This window comes from Triplophysa rosa, linkage group LG8, assembly GCF_024868665.1.
Source record: "Triplophysa rosa linkage group LG8, Trosa_1v2, whole genome shotgun sequence".
Classification (NCBI taxonomy): Eukaryota; Metazoa; Chordata; class Actinopteri; order Cypriniformes; family Nemacheilidae; genus Triplophysa; species Triplophysa rosa.
In genome coordinates, this window is record NC_079897.1 from 8,766,772 (window position 1) to 8,781,707 (window position 14,936).

Here is a 14,936-nt window from a genome sequence, read left to right on the forward strand (position 1 = left end):
GGTCCTTCGTCAGGGGAATCGGCCAGGGGGGAGCTGTCGTCAAGAGCATTAGCTCCGAGAACCAAGTCCGGTTGGGCCAGTATGGCGCAACTAGTACACTTGATGCTCCTCTTCCCTGACCTTGCACAGGGTCTGTGCAGTGAGGCTCACTGGGGGAAGACGTACTTCCGCTTGTCCCACGGCCAGCTGTGCGCTAGAGCCTCCGTGCCGAGGCAGGGAGTACCTTAGCGGCAATGGGTGGTGTCCAGGGAGGCGAAGGGGTCTACCTGAGCCCGCCCTGACTGTCCCAAATGAGCTGGCTACGCGGGGGTGGAGTCGCCACTCTCCGCGAGGCGTAACTGACGAGAGAGCACATCGGCTGTCTGGTTCAGGTCACCTGGGATATGTGTGGCCCTGCGGACTCCACAGGAGGAGGCGTCGGGCGAGTCGTGTTAGCTGCCATAAGCGAACGCCACCCTGGCGGTAAAAAACGCTACGGCAGTTGTGCAGTCTGACCGGACCAGCACGTGCTCGTTCTGCACAAGATGTTGTAACCCCTTCAGTGCGGGTAGCACATCCAACAACTCTAGGCAATTGAATGCCTGCGCAGGCGGGGGCCCGTCCATCGCCCTGACACTGCGTGCCCGTTGCACACGGCACCCCAACCTTGCAGGGAGGCATCTGTCGACCCTGACGCGTCTCGCCTGCCCGAGAGGGACCCCCGTCCGTAAAAAACGGTCATTGAGACCAAGGGGTTAGGGTGCGTCGGCAGAAAAGCGTAATCACCATCCGCCTGCTGCCGGTGTGCCACGCTCTCCAGGGAACTCGACTCCGTAGCCAGTGTTGGAGCGGTCTCATGTGCATCAACCTGAGGGGTATCACCACCGTCGAGGATGCCATGTACCCAGGAGCCTCCTCCCGCTGACTGCTTGAAAAATTCCAGGCAGTACAACACTGACTGAGCGCAACCGCGCTGAAATGGAGACAGAGTTGAGTTCCATACCAAAAAAGAATATGCTCTGCACAGAGGAATTCTTGCTCCCTTTCGGTTGACCTGTGGTCCCAATCAATCTAGGTGCCGGAGCACTAGGTCCCTGTGTGTACATAACAGATCTCACGAGTGTGTCAAATGAGCCAGTCGTCGAGATAGTTTAGTACCCGCACACCTCTCTCCCTGAGGGGAGTGAGGGCGGCTTCCACGATCTTCGTGAAGACTCGTGGGGACAGGGACAGACCGAAGGGGAGGACTCTGTACTAATATGCCTGACCCTTGAAAGCGAACTGTAGGAACGGGCGATGACGAGGGAGAAGAGACATGAGAGTAAGTGTCCTTCAGGTCGATTGCCATGAATCCATCTTGACATCTGACAGATGCCAGGATGCGCTTCTGCGTAAGCATCCTGAACGGCAGTTTGAGTAGGTGCCTGTTCAGGGTACGCAGATCTAGCGACCCCCGCTCTTTTGGAGATGATGAAGTACGGGCTGTAAAACCCGTTGAACATCTCGGCTAGAGGGACGAGCACGATCGCTTCCTCACCAGAGGGGTGGCGACCTCGGCCCGAAGCACGGAGCATCCTTGCCTCTGCTGAGGTTAAGAGGATGCCCCGAAACTTGGGCGGGCGTCTGGGGAGTTGGATCGCGTAGCCGAGACGGACCGTATCCCGTAGTCACCGTGACGGTTTGGGAAGCTCTTGTCAGGCTCCCAGGGACCGAGACAGGGAGGCTAGGGGTACGTTCTGCTTCATCGACCTCCCGGGGGTGGTTCGATGGCTGGCAGTGCGGATCCCTCGCCGTGGGGGGGACCCCCGGAGAGGAGATCGGCTCTGCAGTTTTACCTGCCTGGCGATGATGTAGCACAACGCACCATCGAATGAGAGTGCTTAGGCTGATGATTATCCTCGACATTGGGTCTTGCCGCAACGTCGAGTTGCCGAACACCGTCGTGTAGAGGGTGAGAGCGGCTGTGATAATACCCAGACGATATGTGGCACAAAGCACCGTCGATTGAGAGTGCTTAGGCTGCTGATTATCCTCGACATTGGGTCTCGCCGTGACGCAACGTCGAGTTGCCGAACACCGTCGTGTAGAGGGTGAGAGCGGCTGATATAAACGCCCAGAGAGGGAGAAAAACTTTAGAAAGGTATTCTCGAACTCCCTGGGGTCTTCCCATGAGGGCCGCAGGCTTTCGCCGCGGCTGCTGATGGGGTGGTGGTCTCCTCTTCGATGTCTCGAAGAGGACCAGGGCTGCTGGGAAGCAGACGGTGCACGGGATCTCGGCGGCCAGAGGGCGGTCGAGTCGCGGCTGGGGAGGACATACGTGATATCCTCTGTCTGCTCCCTAACTGTCGAACTCGACAGTATCACCAAACAGCCCCCCCTTGCGAGATGGGTGCATCGAGAAAGCGGACTTTCTCAGAGTTACTCACCTGTGCAAGGTTCAGCCAGAGGTGTCTCTCCTGGACCACAAGTGTGGACATCGCCCGACCCAGGGCCCGCGCGATCACCTTGTTCGCCCGAGAGCGAGGTCGGTGAAGCCGCGGAGTTCCTGCATAAGCGCTGGGTCGGTCTTACCCTCGTGGAGCTCTCTCCGCGCATTGGCCTGCAGGAAGGCCATAGCATGGAGAGAGGGGACAGCTTGGCCCGCAGCAGAGTAAGCTCTCGACACCTCAGATGCCGAAAAGCCTACGTGCTTTGGACGGGAGTTTAGGTCGAGCCCCGGGGGACATCGACGTATCCTCTAGCTGCCCCACCATCGAGGGAAGAAAGGGTGATGGAACTAGTTGACGTGTACGCGCCGAAGGGGGCGTTCCAGGTCGTACTAGGTTCCTCATGCACTTCCGGGGGAACACGGCACTGAGGGCGAGTGCGGCTTGGAGCCGCTCTCAAGCCCGATGTACCGTGTATCCAGCCGCGAGCGTTGGGAGAGGCAGTGCGGTGCACCGCAACCCAAAGCCGGCGGCCCGGGAAAGCATGGCTGACATTTCGACATCCGCTTCTTCCTGATCTCGACCCCCCGAGGGAGGGAGCTTCAAGGAATCGTCGGAGTCTGATGCCAGTAAGTCACCCTCCGATGCTGCAACAGACACCTCATCATCACGTACCGTGTCCGATACGTAATTGAGGAATAAGACGGCGGACCGTCTTATGGGGAACGGTCAGACGAGCAAAGCGAGGTGCGAACGGTCCGCGAGCCAGTGGCTGACGGATTAGCGCTCACAGTAATCCTCATATCACCCTCGCTGCTCGCCGTAGCGGGCGGCAGGGCCGTAGTCCTGCCATCACGGAACGGGAAGCAGACAAGGTGGTGACTGAGTCCCGTGGGAACACAGCCACCCGTGACGCAACGTCTGAATCGTCAGCCGCCCGCAGTGTGGGCAGGACGTATCCACAATATCTGCCCCAGCGTACTGGAAGCAGACATCTTGTCCGTCCCCCTCCTCGATGAGTGTGTTGCACCCAAGAGAACAGCGGGACATGCCACGCTGGAGAAATTTGCTCTTCTAGAGAAAAAGCTGGAACACTTCTGGAACCGCCGAGACGCCCAGGGGAAGTCGCTGCAGGAAGGGACCGTCCGCTGCACCACGTCGTAGAGCCGGCAGTCTTGTAGAGAAGTCTGTTGATCACGAGCGAAGGCTCCGAAGAACAAAAAGGTGAATGAATGAGGCACGCCGTCTCCCTTTTATACCAGGATATCCGGGGGCGGAGTCCGGCATGCAAATTTCATTCGCCAATTTTCATTGGCCTTTTCTAGAGAAGTCGGAAGCGATTGGTTCTCAAGGACGAACCCCATCTGTCGGTTCGACACAACGTCGAGAGACCGACAGAAAGGGAACTATAATTACTGTATATTGATCTGATTAAGAGTATTGATAAGTCATCTGTGATTTTACAAATACCACACCTAAAATTGAGTTTTGCAACCGCCAGTTGGCTGTATATCTAAACAAACTCCAATGATAAACATCAACAAACAAACACTCAAAAGTGATCGGGAAAAATTACAAAACTAAGTGAGAACAAGCAAACATGTGAGACTGCTGCTGACTCACAGGACAAAAATCACATCAGGGTGTGGTCAGCCAGACCCTGTGGTTGCTATGGGAACATGAGTCACATACGGGCGGTCGGTTGGGTAAATACTGTAGTGCTTGGCCTGGACTTTTGTTACTTCAGTAACCGAAAAGCAAAAATGATATAGGCGCGCTATGCTTGGCAGGGGTGTTTGAATACTTGCATCATAATCCGAGCTTTATCAGCATCCAATTCAATTCCAGGCTGCAACAAACATATGCAAAAAGAAAGTTTGCAGGCTAGTAATGTGTGCACCCCATCATGCAATAAAGTGATTTATGAAACAGTCCCAGCTCATAAATGAGTGCAGTTCAAATAATCTCTCTTTTTCATCATGTGGGAATATCTGTCAGACATTATCAGTATGTCTACTGACAGCTGTTGTCCATTGAAATACACGAGACTGGCTGAACCACAAGAGGGCACTTGTATTCACGGCTGTAAACAATTTACTGCCAGACCTAAAAGAGTTTGACCTAATTTTTTGTGACAATTTCTCAGTTGCTGTTCCTCGATGAGATGCGTTTGGCTCTGAAGCCATGCACAAATTACAATTCTCTTTTCTTGTTCAAAGTTCCTATAATTATATAAAACAGGCATACTACGCATTCTTAATTCCCACTTTTAGTTACCCCCTTCATATGATTGTAAAGCACTTTGGGTGTACGGCAATACACAATAAAAGTGCTATACAGTAACTTGCAAAAGTATTCATCCCCCTTCTTTTTATTCACATGTTGTTATGCTGCTACCTTATCTTAAACTACTTTATTAATTTTTACATTAATCTACACTCCACGCACAATAATGACAAAACAAAAAACAGATCTGTGACAGCTTTGCTTTTATTACAAATAAAAACTTAACAAAATAAGTACATTGCATAAGTATTCATTCCCTTAACTCAGAAGATGGTTAAAGCACCTTTACAAACTCAATTCTTTTTGGGTATGATGTGACGAGCTTTACACATCTGCATTTGGCAATTTTCTTCCATTCTTCTCCTCAGATCCTCTCAATCTCTGTCAGGTTGGATGGAGATCATCAGTAGACAGACATTTTCAGGTTTCTACAGAGATGTTCAGTTGAGTTCAAGCCCAAGCACTAGCTTGACCACTCAAGGATATAGACGGAGTTGTCCATAAACCACGCTTGCATTGTTTTAGCTGTGTGCTTGGATCATTGTCATGTTGGAGAATGAACCTTCTGTTCACCTTCACCTTTGTACAGGTGTCCGAGGTTCTGAATGTTCTGGGCTAGGTTTTCATTATTATTATATCTGCATTTTGTGCCGTTGAGCATTTCTTCTACTCTGACAAATGCCCCAGTCCCTGTAGCTGAAAAACACCCCCACATCATGATGCTGTTTCCACCACACTTTACTGTTGAGACGGTATTGTACAGGTGTTGAGCAGTGCCTGGTTTACTCCAGACATGATGCATGAAACTGAGATTCATCAGACTAAAGAATCTTGTTTCTGACAGTTTGAAAGATTAGTTGAAGTACGTTTTTGCATATTTCAAGAGAGGCGCCCTGAGCCAGTGCCAACGAGGAGGCTACACCCCGTGTGGAGTGAGCTCTCACTGCCAGTGGGCACGGGAGATCTTGGGATCGGTACGCCAAGGTGATGGCGTCCACGATCCAGTGCGCCAATCTCTGTTTGGAGACAGCCCTCCCGTCTGCTGTCCTCCAAAACAGACAAAGAGCTGCTCAGAGCTTCTGAAGCTCTGCGTGCGGTCCAAATAGAGGCGTACTGAACACAACACGGAAGGGGTTGGGTCTTCCTCACCGGAGGGGAGTGTCTGCAAGTTCACCACCTGGTCCCTGAAGGGAGTGGTGGGAACTTTGGGCACGTAGCCAGGCCTGGGTCTCAGCACCGCGTGGGAGTCCTGCAGGATGGCCATGGCATGAAGCGCAGAAGCAGCTTGACCCGCGGCAGTGTAAGCTTTCGACACCAGTGATGACGAAAACTTGCATGCTTTGGAAGGGAGCCTTGGTCAGTCCCTCCAGGTGGCGGCCGTCTGCAGGCACAGGTGTACAGCGACGCCACGCTCAACCTGGTGTACATCGACATAGCCCTTAGCTGCCCCGCCGTCGAGGGAAGTCAGTGCGACCAAGCTTGTCTGACGTGTACGCACCAAAAAGGGGGCATGCCAGGTTTTCGTTAGCTCTTCATGCACCTCCGGGGAAAAAGGTACCGGGGTGGAGCGTTCCGTATCCAAGTACCAAGAATCCAGCCGTGAGCGCTGCGGGGAAGGCAGTGCAGTGCACTGCAACCCGAGGCTCACGGCAGCTCGGGAAAGCATGCGTGTCATCTCCGCGTCAGACTCCTCCTGGGCTCGACCAGCCGTAGCCGGGAGGTCCAGGGAATCCTCAGCGTCTGATGCCAGGAAGTCACCATCCGATTCCATGACTGACACCTCTTCCTCTGTATGCTTTTGCATAGAGCTGCTATGGGACGGTCGACTGCCACCCATCGGAGACAGGGTAGGCGAGCGTGACAGGGAATGGACGGTCCGTGGCACTTTCCGTGGCGGATTAACGTCCATGGGAGTCCCCATATCACCACCGCCGCGAGCCTCGGGTTGCAGTGCACCACACTGCCTTCCCCACAGCGCTCACAGCTGGATTCTTGGTACCTGGATACGGAGCACGCCATCTTCCTTTTTATACCTGTATGTACGGGGCAGAGACTGGCATGCCACGCCATTCGCCAACTTCATTGGCCTTTTAAAAAGTACAATCGGCGATGATAGGTTCTCAAGATCAAACCCCATTCTGTCTGTTCAACACAACGTCTAATGAATCCTTAACTTTGAAATCGGTATGATCAATTTTATGCCTTTTACAAAGAAAGATTGGATAAAACAATACAACAAATCTCATGAATTACACTTTAAATATTGTTAAAATTGTAACTGCTATTGTTTTACACGTGGAAACATTTTTTTATATTATTAATAACAAAAAATATATTTAAAAAGTAGATTTTTTTTAAATGTGTCCCAGATTTTCATGTCACCACTGAAACAGTATGTTTAGTCCATTGGCTGAGACAGATTTTAGCCACACCTCTACATTTTTGATGATTTTTGAAGAATCATTACTGTGTCCCTCTCTCTAGTTTAAATGTATTTAAACAAAATCTTAATATGTAAATATAATCCTACTTTTTAAATTATATATTATTGTGTTTCGGTATTGACAAAATTTGGGGAGAGGAAGAATTTTCCAAAACTTTCTGAAATTACAATATGAAAATTATCTGCACAATTACTAGAAATGTGTAGCTTTGATATTATTTAATTTGCATACATTAAAAAAAATATGTTTCAAGATGTTTCCAACTCTGATTTTGCACCAATTCTGTAGAATGGCCCAAAGATTTTATCTCATTTGGGAAAGAAGTGAAAACGTGACAATATCTTAATCCTCTCTCAGCCTCTGTAGTGTTTCGGAAGGGGGGAGGGGTGGAGTGAACCATTGGTTGCAACCTCACCGCTAAATTCGTAACCTCACTGCTAGATGTTGCTAATATCACACAATTGTACTTTAAAGAATTTATGAAATATGTTGAAATTATTTTTATTTTTCACCATAGAATCAGTAACCAATTGATTAAAATATTCTAATTCACTATACTTAGCAATATGTCACATCAATAACATAAAATAAAATATAAATTGAACAGTGTTTCATGTTGACATTAAGAACTAAAAGACCAAACTAAAGAAAGTATGATGACACACCTTCAATTATCCCTAAGGCACTGAAGAAAATGTCCCATAAATTCGAAAGAATCACACAAGAAAGATCACAAATTAGGGTTCAAAATGATACTATTCCAATTACTCCCTTACATTTTTTTTTTTTTAATGACCAATGCAAAATTCTTCCAGAATGAATCCAATCTAAGAAAATGTCCTCTAGTGAATTCTTCCAAAACCTTGCCCTTTTAAAATAATGCTGAGTGTTTTTCACGATAAAAAACACTGTAAACCATCCAAAGATTTCAGAAGAGGTCCATTGTTTTACTTTTATTTAAAAGCTTTGTTTTTATAACTTTATCCAAAGTATTCCATCAGAAATCACAAACAGCTCTGGGATATACTGTTCTCCACCCAATATTACTAAACAGAGCAATTCAATGTCACATGTCTGGACCTCTTCAGTCTAGGGTGTGGTGCATTTTGAAAGAAATATGAAAGTCAGAGCCTTTGATTTAAACAGATTAGACATGATACAGTTTATGATTAGTTGTCTCCGCTCACTGTTGTGTGCTCAAGAGTCCTCACTTACCCTGTGAGAAGCTTTTGAAAGCTGTCCAAGTGTGGTTGCATAGTGTTTTAATCTTCTAAGATAACTTACTTGTTTGCAAAGGTAAGAGTGCATAAATACGTGTGCCGTCACTTTGCAAACTGCAGTACTGCATAGGGTAACCAGCAGGCAAAGCTTAAATCTCAAGCCCATCCTTGCGTCTATTTGATATTCTGATCCCTAGATATGACCAAGATAAAGTATATTATCTTTTAATGCAGGTTTACAGATTAGTTGTTTTATCAAGCAGGTGATACAAAATTCGAAGTCTGTCTGCTTAAAAAATAATAGCACTCGTCTGTATATTAAACCACACAATCAATGAATCAGGGCAAAAGAACAGAACTGAAGTCATTTTTGCTCATAGGAAAGCAGAATAGTTTTTTCATGTCCTGTGGGTAAAATAACAAAACATTATCCACATATTACATTATACAGCTGACAGAATGTGTGTGTGTGTGTGTGTGTGTGTGTGTCGTCTTCTCTAGTTTAGAGTATAAAGGAGTCACGATTTCTTTACAGAACAATGAGAGCAAACTCCACCCTTACTAGTGAAAGGTAGATAAGCTAACAACACAATGATCTACACCCACTATTGGCCAGCAGTACACACAAGGATGAAACTTTTATAACCAGGTTTTCAAAGACACCTGCAAGACCAAAGGACTCACAATCTTTTGCTCTGGAGAGCAAAGTCAATCACTACAAAAAGAGACACCACACCTACACTCGTCTAAGTCAACACTCATTTCCACACCATAAGCATCGTCTCTCAATGGCTGTTCATAAAACATAAAAGCAGATTGGGATGTTGGGACGAATGCTGCCACTTTAGTCTACGTGTCTGATCAGATAATGTCACAAAGAATAAACAAAGCAATGGCAAGATAGTAAGTGTGTCTGTGTATTAACTGATAGACAAATCACACAAAACCGTATTATCATGGTAGAACAGCTGCTTAATGGAGTGTTAAATCGAGCAGTGTTGCGCCTTTAAGAGTATTACAGTACTTGCATATAAAGACATCTGCAGGTGTAACAGCTCGTCAGCACAGTGCAATGTAGAAAAAAGCTGCAACTCACCTGCAAAAGACAAACACACAAACGAACATGGATTTACTTATAGAAGATATGTGGCATCAGAAAATGTTTGATAGAGTTAAGACTGTATACAGAAATTTATTCTGCAGTTTCTGGAGAGCCATACTTCTTGCAAAACACTGCCACCTGCTGAAAGTTTCATTTAATTCTAATAACTAACTGCATTAATTTTGAGTAAACATGCAGTTTTACAGAGCCAGGCATGTACCACCCTGTACAGCAGTGGTACAGTAATGCTATCAAATGATAAAACTGTGGCACCTAACAAAATACTGGATGCTACAATGTTTTTATTCCTTTTAACCAGCAGTTAAAAATGAATATGCTCCAATTACATTTGACGTTTTAAATGATTTAAATTCTGTCTAAATAAACTTTTAAATAAAGTAATGGCACTTTGTTTGGCATTTAGACTTTAGACACACACAAAAAAACATACTGCAACAATTCTCTCCCTTCAATGAGAAAGACATGATGCCGTGGGCCACAGACAGATGGCAACAGACACATAAGGGATGTATGTCCCTTATGTGGCAACAGATGGCAACAGACACATGTAAGGGATAATGTACAGGCAGCTGGTTGTTATCACAGAAATAAGCCCTGACAGTGTGATCAGGACCCGACGCAATGCGGAGGGTCTTGTATAACACTGAAGGGCCTTATTTCGCGATAACAGTGGGCTGCTTGTACATTATCCCACTTATTACATGGCTACTTGCCACATGAGAAAAAAATATTGAAATATTTTATTAAGTCAAGTCAACTTTATTTATATTGCGCTTTTTATATTTACATTTACATTTAGTCATATAGTAGACGCTTTTATCCAACGCGACTTACAGATGAGGGAAACAATGGAAGCAATTGGAACAACAAAAAGCATAAGTGCAAAAAAAGAAATTGGTGTCATATAGCCTATCACAGTATACAGAGCTAAAGATTTTTTTTTTTGAAAGAGTAGAAAAGAGATAGAAGTCAGAACTGATCAGTCAGGTGTTGACGGAAGAGATGTGTTTTCAGACGGTTCTTAAAGATGGCTACAGAATCTGCTGATCTTGTAGCAGCGGGCAGATCATTCCATAAATGTGGAAACGATCCCGAGAAGGTACGTGAGAGAGATTTTTTACCTTTTTGGGACAGCACCACAAGACGTCGTTCATTTGCAGAGCGTAGGGATCTGGCGGGTATATAAGTCTGCATTAGCGAGTGAAGGTAAGGGGGTGCCAAATCAGTGGTGGTCTTGTAGGCCAGGAGCAGAGTCTTGAATTTGATTCGAGCAACTATAGGGAGCCAATGTAACTTAGTGAAGAGAGGAGTGACGTTCGCTCTCTTCTGTTCATTGAAGACCACTCTTGCCGCCGCATTCTAGATCATCTGTAGAGGTTTGGTTGTGCAAGCTGGAAGTCCAGCCAGTAGCGCATTGCAGTAGTCCAGTCTGGACAGAACAAGAGCCTGGGCTAGGACTTGCGTAGCATGCTCTGATAGGAAAGGTCTAATTTTCCTAATATTGTAGAGGATGAATCTACAGGACCGGGTGGTGCTGCCAACATGATCAGTGAAGTTAAGCTGATCGTCGATCACCACTCCCAGGTTTCTGGCCATTCTGGAAGATGTAATGGTTGATGAACCCAGTTGAATGGAGAAGTTGTGACTCTTTGTGTCGGCCGGGATTACAAGCAGTTCTGTTTTAGCAAGGTTCAGCTGCAGGTGATGGTCGTTCATCCAGTGCGATATGTCGGCTAGGCATGCTGAAATGCGTGCAGAAACAGTCGGATCGTCAGGCTGAAATGACAGGTGGAGTTGTGTATCATCTGCATAGCAGTGATAGGAAAAGCCTTGTTTCCGAATGACAGAGCCTAGGGATGTCATGTATATAGAAAATAGCAACGGACCAAGCACTGAGCCCTGAGGCACATCTATGTCGAGATGTTGGGACTCAGAGACCTCTCCTCTCCAGGATACTCTAAATATCTGAACCATTGTATCACCACTCCAGAGACACCCATAACCTTGAGGGTCAACAGGAGTATGTGGTGGATAACAGTGTCAAAGGCAGCAGACAGATCCAGTAAGATAAGTACCGATGAGTTAGAGGCGGCTCTTGCCAGTCTCAGGGCTTCAATGACAGAGAGCAGCGCAGTCTCAGTAGAATGACCGCTCTTGAAACCAGACTGGTTGCTGTCCAGGAGGTTGTTCTGGGTGAGAAAGGATGAGAGCTGGTTACATACCACCCGTTCAAGAGTTTTAGCAATGAAGGGGAGGAGTGATACCGGTCTGTAGTTCTCTAACAATGCAGGATTAAGAGTGGGTTTCTTCTGTAGCAGGGTAATACGATGCTCACTGAGAACATCAGATAACCAGGGGCCAGAAGGGGATGCCCGAGATGGCCTAGATGTTAGAGGGCATAGGTTGTCTAAGTAGGAGGTTAGTGTGGAGCAAAGAGTGTCGGTGGCACTGTTAGTATCCAAGAGAGAGAGCTGTTCAGAGGGAGGGAGCGTGGCGGAGACCGCAGATGGTAAGCGGGTAGGAGAAAGTGATCGTAGGTTGCGCCAGAATGTGACCAGTGGGGAAGCATGTGTAGTGTCTGGAGAAGTTAGGTCGAGATCAAGAGTGATGAGGAAGTGATCCGACGTGTGCAGCGGGGTGACCTGGGAGTGATGAGTGGAGCAGTGTCGTGTGTAGATAAGATCAAGTTGATTACCAGACTTATGGGTTGCTGAAGTGGGAACTCGCTTGAGGTCAAACGATGCAGTCATGTTGTTGAAGTTGGCAGCCTGCGGTTTTTCAAGGTGGATGTTGAAGTCTCCAAGTACCACAAGAGGAGTACCATCCTCGGGGAAGGATGACAGAAGCGTATCCAACTCCTCCAAGAAATGTCCAAGCTGACCTGGGGGACGATATATAACTACAACATGAGTTTTAACATGGTGGATTACAGTAACAGCATGTGACTCGAACGAGATGTTGTCACATGAGGGTGCCAGCTGTTTGAATTTCCAGTCGTTGGGGATAAGTAGACCAGTTCCTCCACCCCTCCCTGATATGCGTGGGCTGTGGGAGAAAGTGTAGTTGTTTGATAGAGCAGCCGGAGTGGCGGTGTCCTCTGGCTTGATCCAGGTTTCAGTAAGTGCTAAAAGAGAAAGACCAGAGTGTTTAGCAATAGCTGTGATGAAATCTGCTTTGTGTACAGCAGATTGGCAGTTCCATAAACCAATGGGAAATGTAATTGAGGTAGTTTTGGATGCTGAAAGAGTGCGCAGATTATTAGCATTAGCATTGTGTGGCCTTCTACGTGATACCAGTGAATTACGAGTTGTGGTAACAGTAGGGATTTGAAAACACATAGTCAAAAGCAGAGAATACGGAATGTACAAGACAAATAAAAAGAAGAGAATAAATAGAAGTGCAAAAATATAATACTGACGTGCAATACTCAAGTGCCTTGTCGGTGTCCTTGCTCGGTGGAGTCGCACAGGTGGAGTCAATGGTCTTTACACTCTTCGTTCTTCACGCGATGAGGGCTGCACGCGATTAGGCTGCCGCGACCGCTGCCACGGTGTTAATAGCAGTTATATACCCGTTTGAATCAAGTAGCTGAATTCAGCAGGACACGCCTCCCAATAGCTCACAATAACAAGCGAAACCAGCACGAGAACAAACGCGACTTCAACACGTGACAAATACGGAAATAAACAAAGTTACGATACAGCGTTTAAACTCAATAAAACAAGATTATTCAATTACACTTACACGCTTCAGTTGACTTCAGCTGCAACAAAATGCTTCTCTTTTTACAATTTTCATTGTTACAAAGCAGCTGTACATGAAACATATTGACTATAAGCAAAACATTTAAAGTTATAAAAGTAAAAACAAAAAAGGTGAAAACACAGAAAATAGACACACACACACCGATTTGAACACCCTACACACACAATATGCACATGCACTAACACACAGACACGCAGACACACGCACACACACAGAGTGGTTATCACTGAGAAGCACACATTTAAGATAAAGGAGAGAGAAACACAGGTCAAATATTAAACAGGCTATAAATTCCTAAATGCAATATTAATTTTAAGTAAAACTTTAAAATTCTAATTCTAAAGCAGCCTCCCCGGCCAGGCAAACAGTGCAACACAGTATGCAAATGGTGGCGAGGAACCCAAAACTCCAATGGAGAAAAAACCTCAGGAGAACCCAGGCCCAACCAGCGGATTCCAGTTCTCCTCTGGCAAAAGCTGCAGCCTCTGCACAAGCTTGACAATGCTTGCACAACAAGACTAAATAAAAATAATACAATTAGCAATAAATATATAATATAATAAAATATAATTTTAGTAGCCAATTTTTACAGAATGCATCTGTATAAACCGATCATCTGAGATCTTGTGCGTGTTTTTAAACTGCACATATAGTCTGAAATGAATAGTCTGACATAATATATCTAAACAATGACAACTTACAAATAAGACACAACAAAAATATCTCTTATAAAAGGAAAAACATGTATTTGGTGTTAACCTACTGACCTAAATATGTTATTTTGAGATACTACAGGTTTGGCAAATAGCTTATCTAGGCTGTGTTTTAATGCACAACTTTATAAACACAATCAAAACCACAATCCATCCACTTTTCACCATGCACACATTGTGCTAAGCTGTGTACATGCTACAAAATAGCACTCCACCCTTTGAATTCCTCTCCTTTCCCTAACAAACATATTTAAATGTACAGTACTACATTGTTATTGTAAAATGTTCTTATAATACATATTACAAGTAATTTAAATTTTATTTATTTATTCTAACTTATGCTTATTGTTCCTATATTGTATTTTTTAATTTACTTATAAACAATACTGATATAAATTTACATTGTAGTATGTATCCACTTGCATACACTGCATTACTGCAGTACTGTCTAATGAGTCAAGCTACTGTTTCCTTTTGATGAGGAATTTGTTAATAGTGCACTGAGTTAACCTTAAACACACATGAAATGATGTTTTATTAACAAAGTTCGGGAGGAGCACGTGCAGATAACTAACCCGGCTGGCTTGCTATGAACGATCTCACCAATCAGATAATTAACCCGGCTGGCTTTCCACTACCAATCTCACAAATCAGAAAACTAACCCGGCTGGTTTCCTATAACCAATCTCACCAATCATCCTTTTAGCTCGGAAAAAACCTACAAATAGACAAAACGCCTTACCCTCATTCTCTCTACATTTTCGCAGCATCCCTCCTCCAACCCAACTCCTCACCATCAACCCGTTTTTACCGCAGTATAATGGGGGGAACGACCCGAGGCCGGGCACATACCGGGCCGGGGGCCCTCTCCCCGGACAAGGGGCGGGCGTTCCGAGTTCAGAGGAACTACCAAGCTCGGAGCCCTCTCCGTGGGACAGCACGCCAAATACGCATACTATCCGTCCCTTATCATCTGTACT

At 45.9% G+C, this 14,936-nt stretch overlaps 1 protein-coding gene and 1 long non-coding RNA gene across 3 annotated transcripts in view; one reads left to right on the forward strand and one right to left on the reverse strand.

The window, feature by feature from the left end:
* plecb (plectin b) overlaps window positions 1-14,936 on the reverse strand; it is a 197,232-nt gene that overhangs the window by 158,910 nt on the left and 23,386 nt on the right. The window lies entirely within an intron of this gene.
* Window positions 1-14,936, forward strand: part of LOC130558673 (uncharacterized) — an 83,521-nt gene that overhangs the window by 46,741 nt on the left and 21,844 nt on the right. The window lies entirely within an intron of this gene.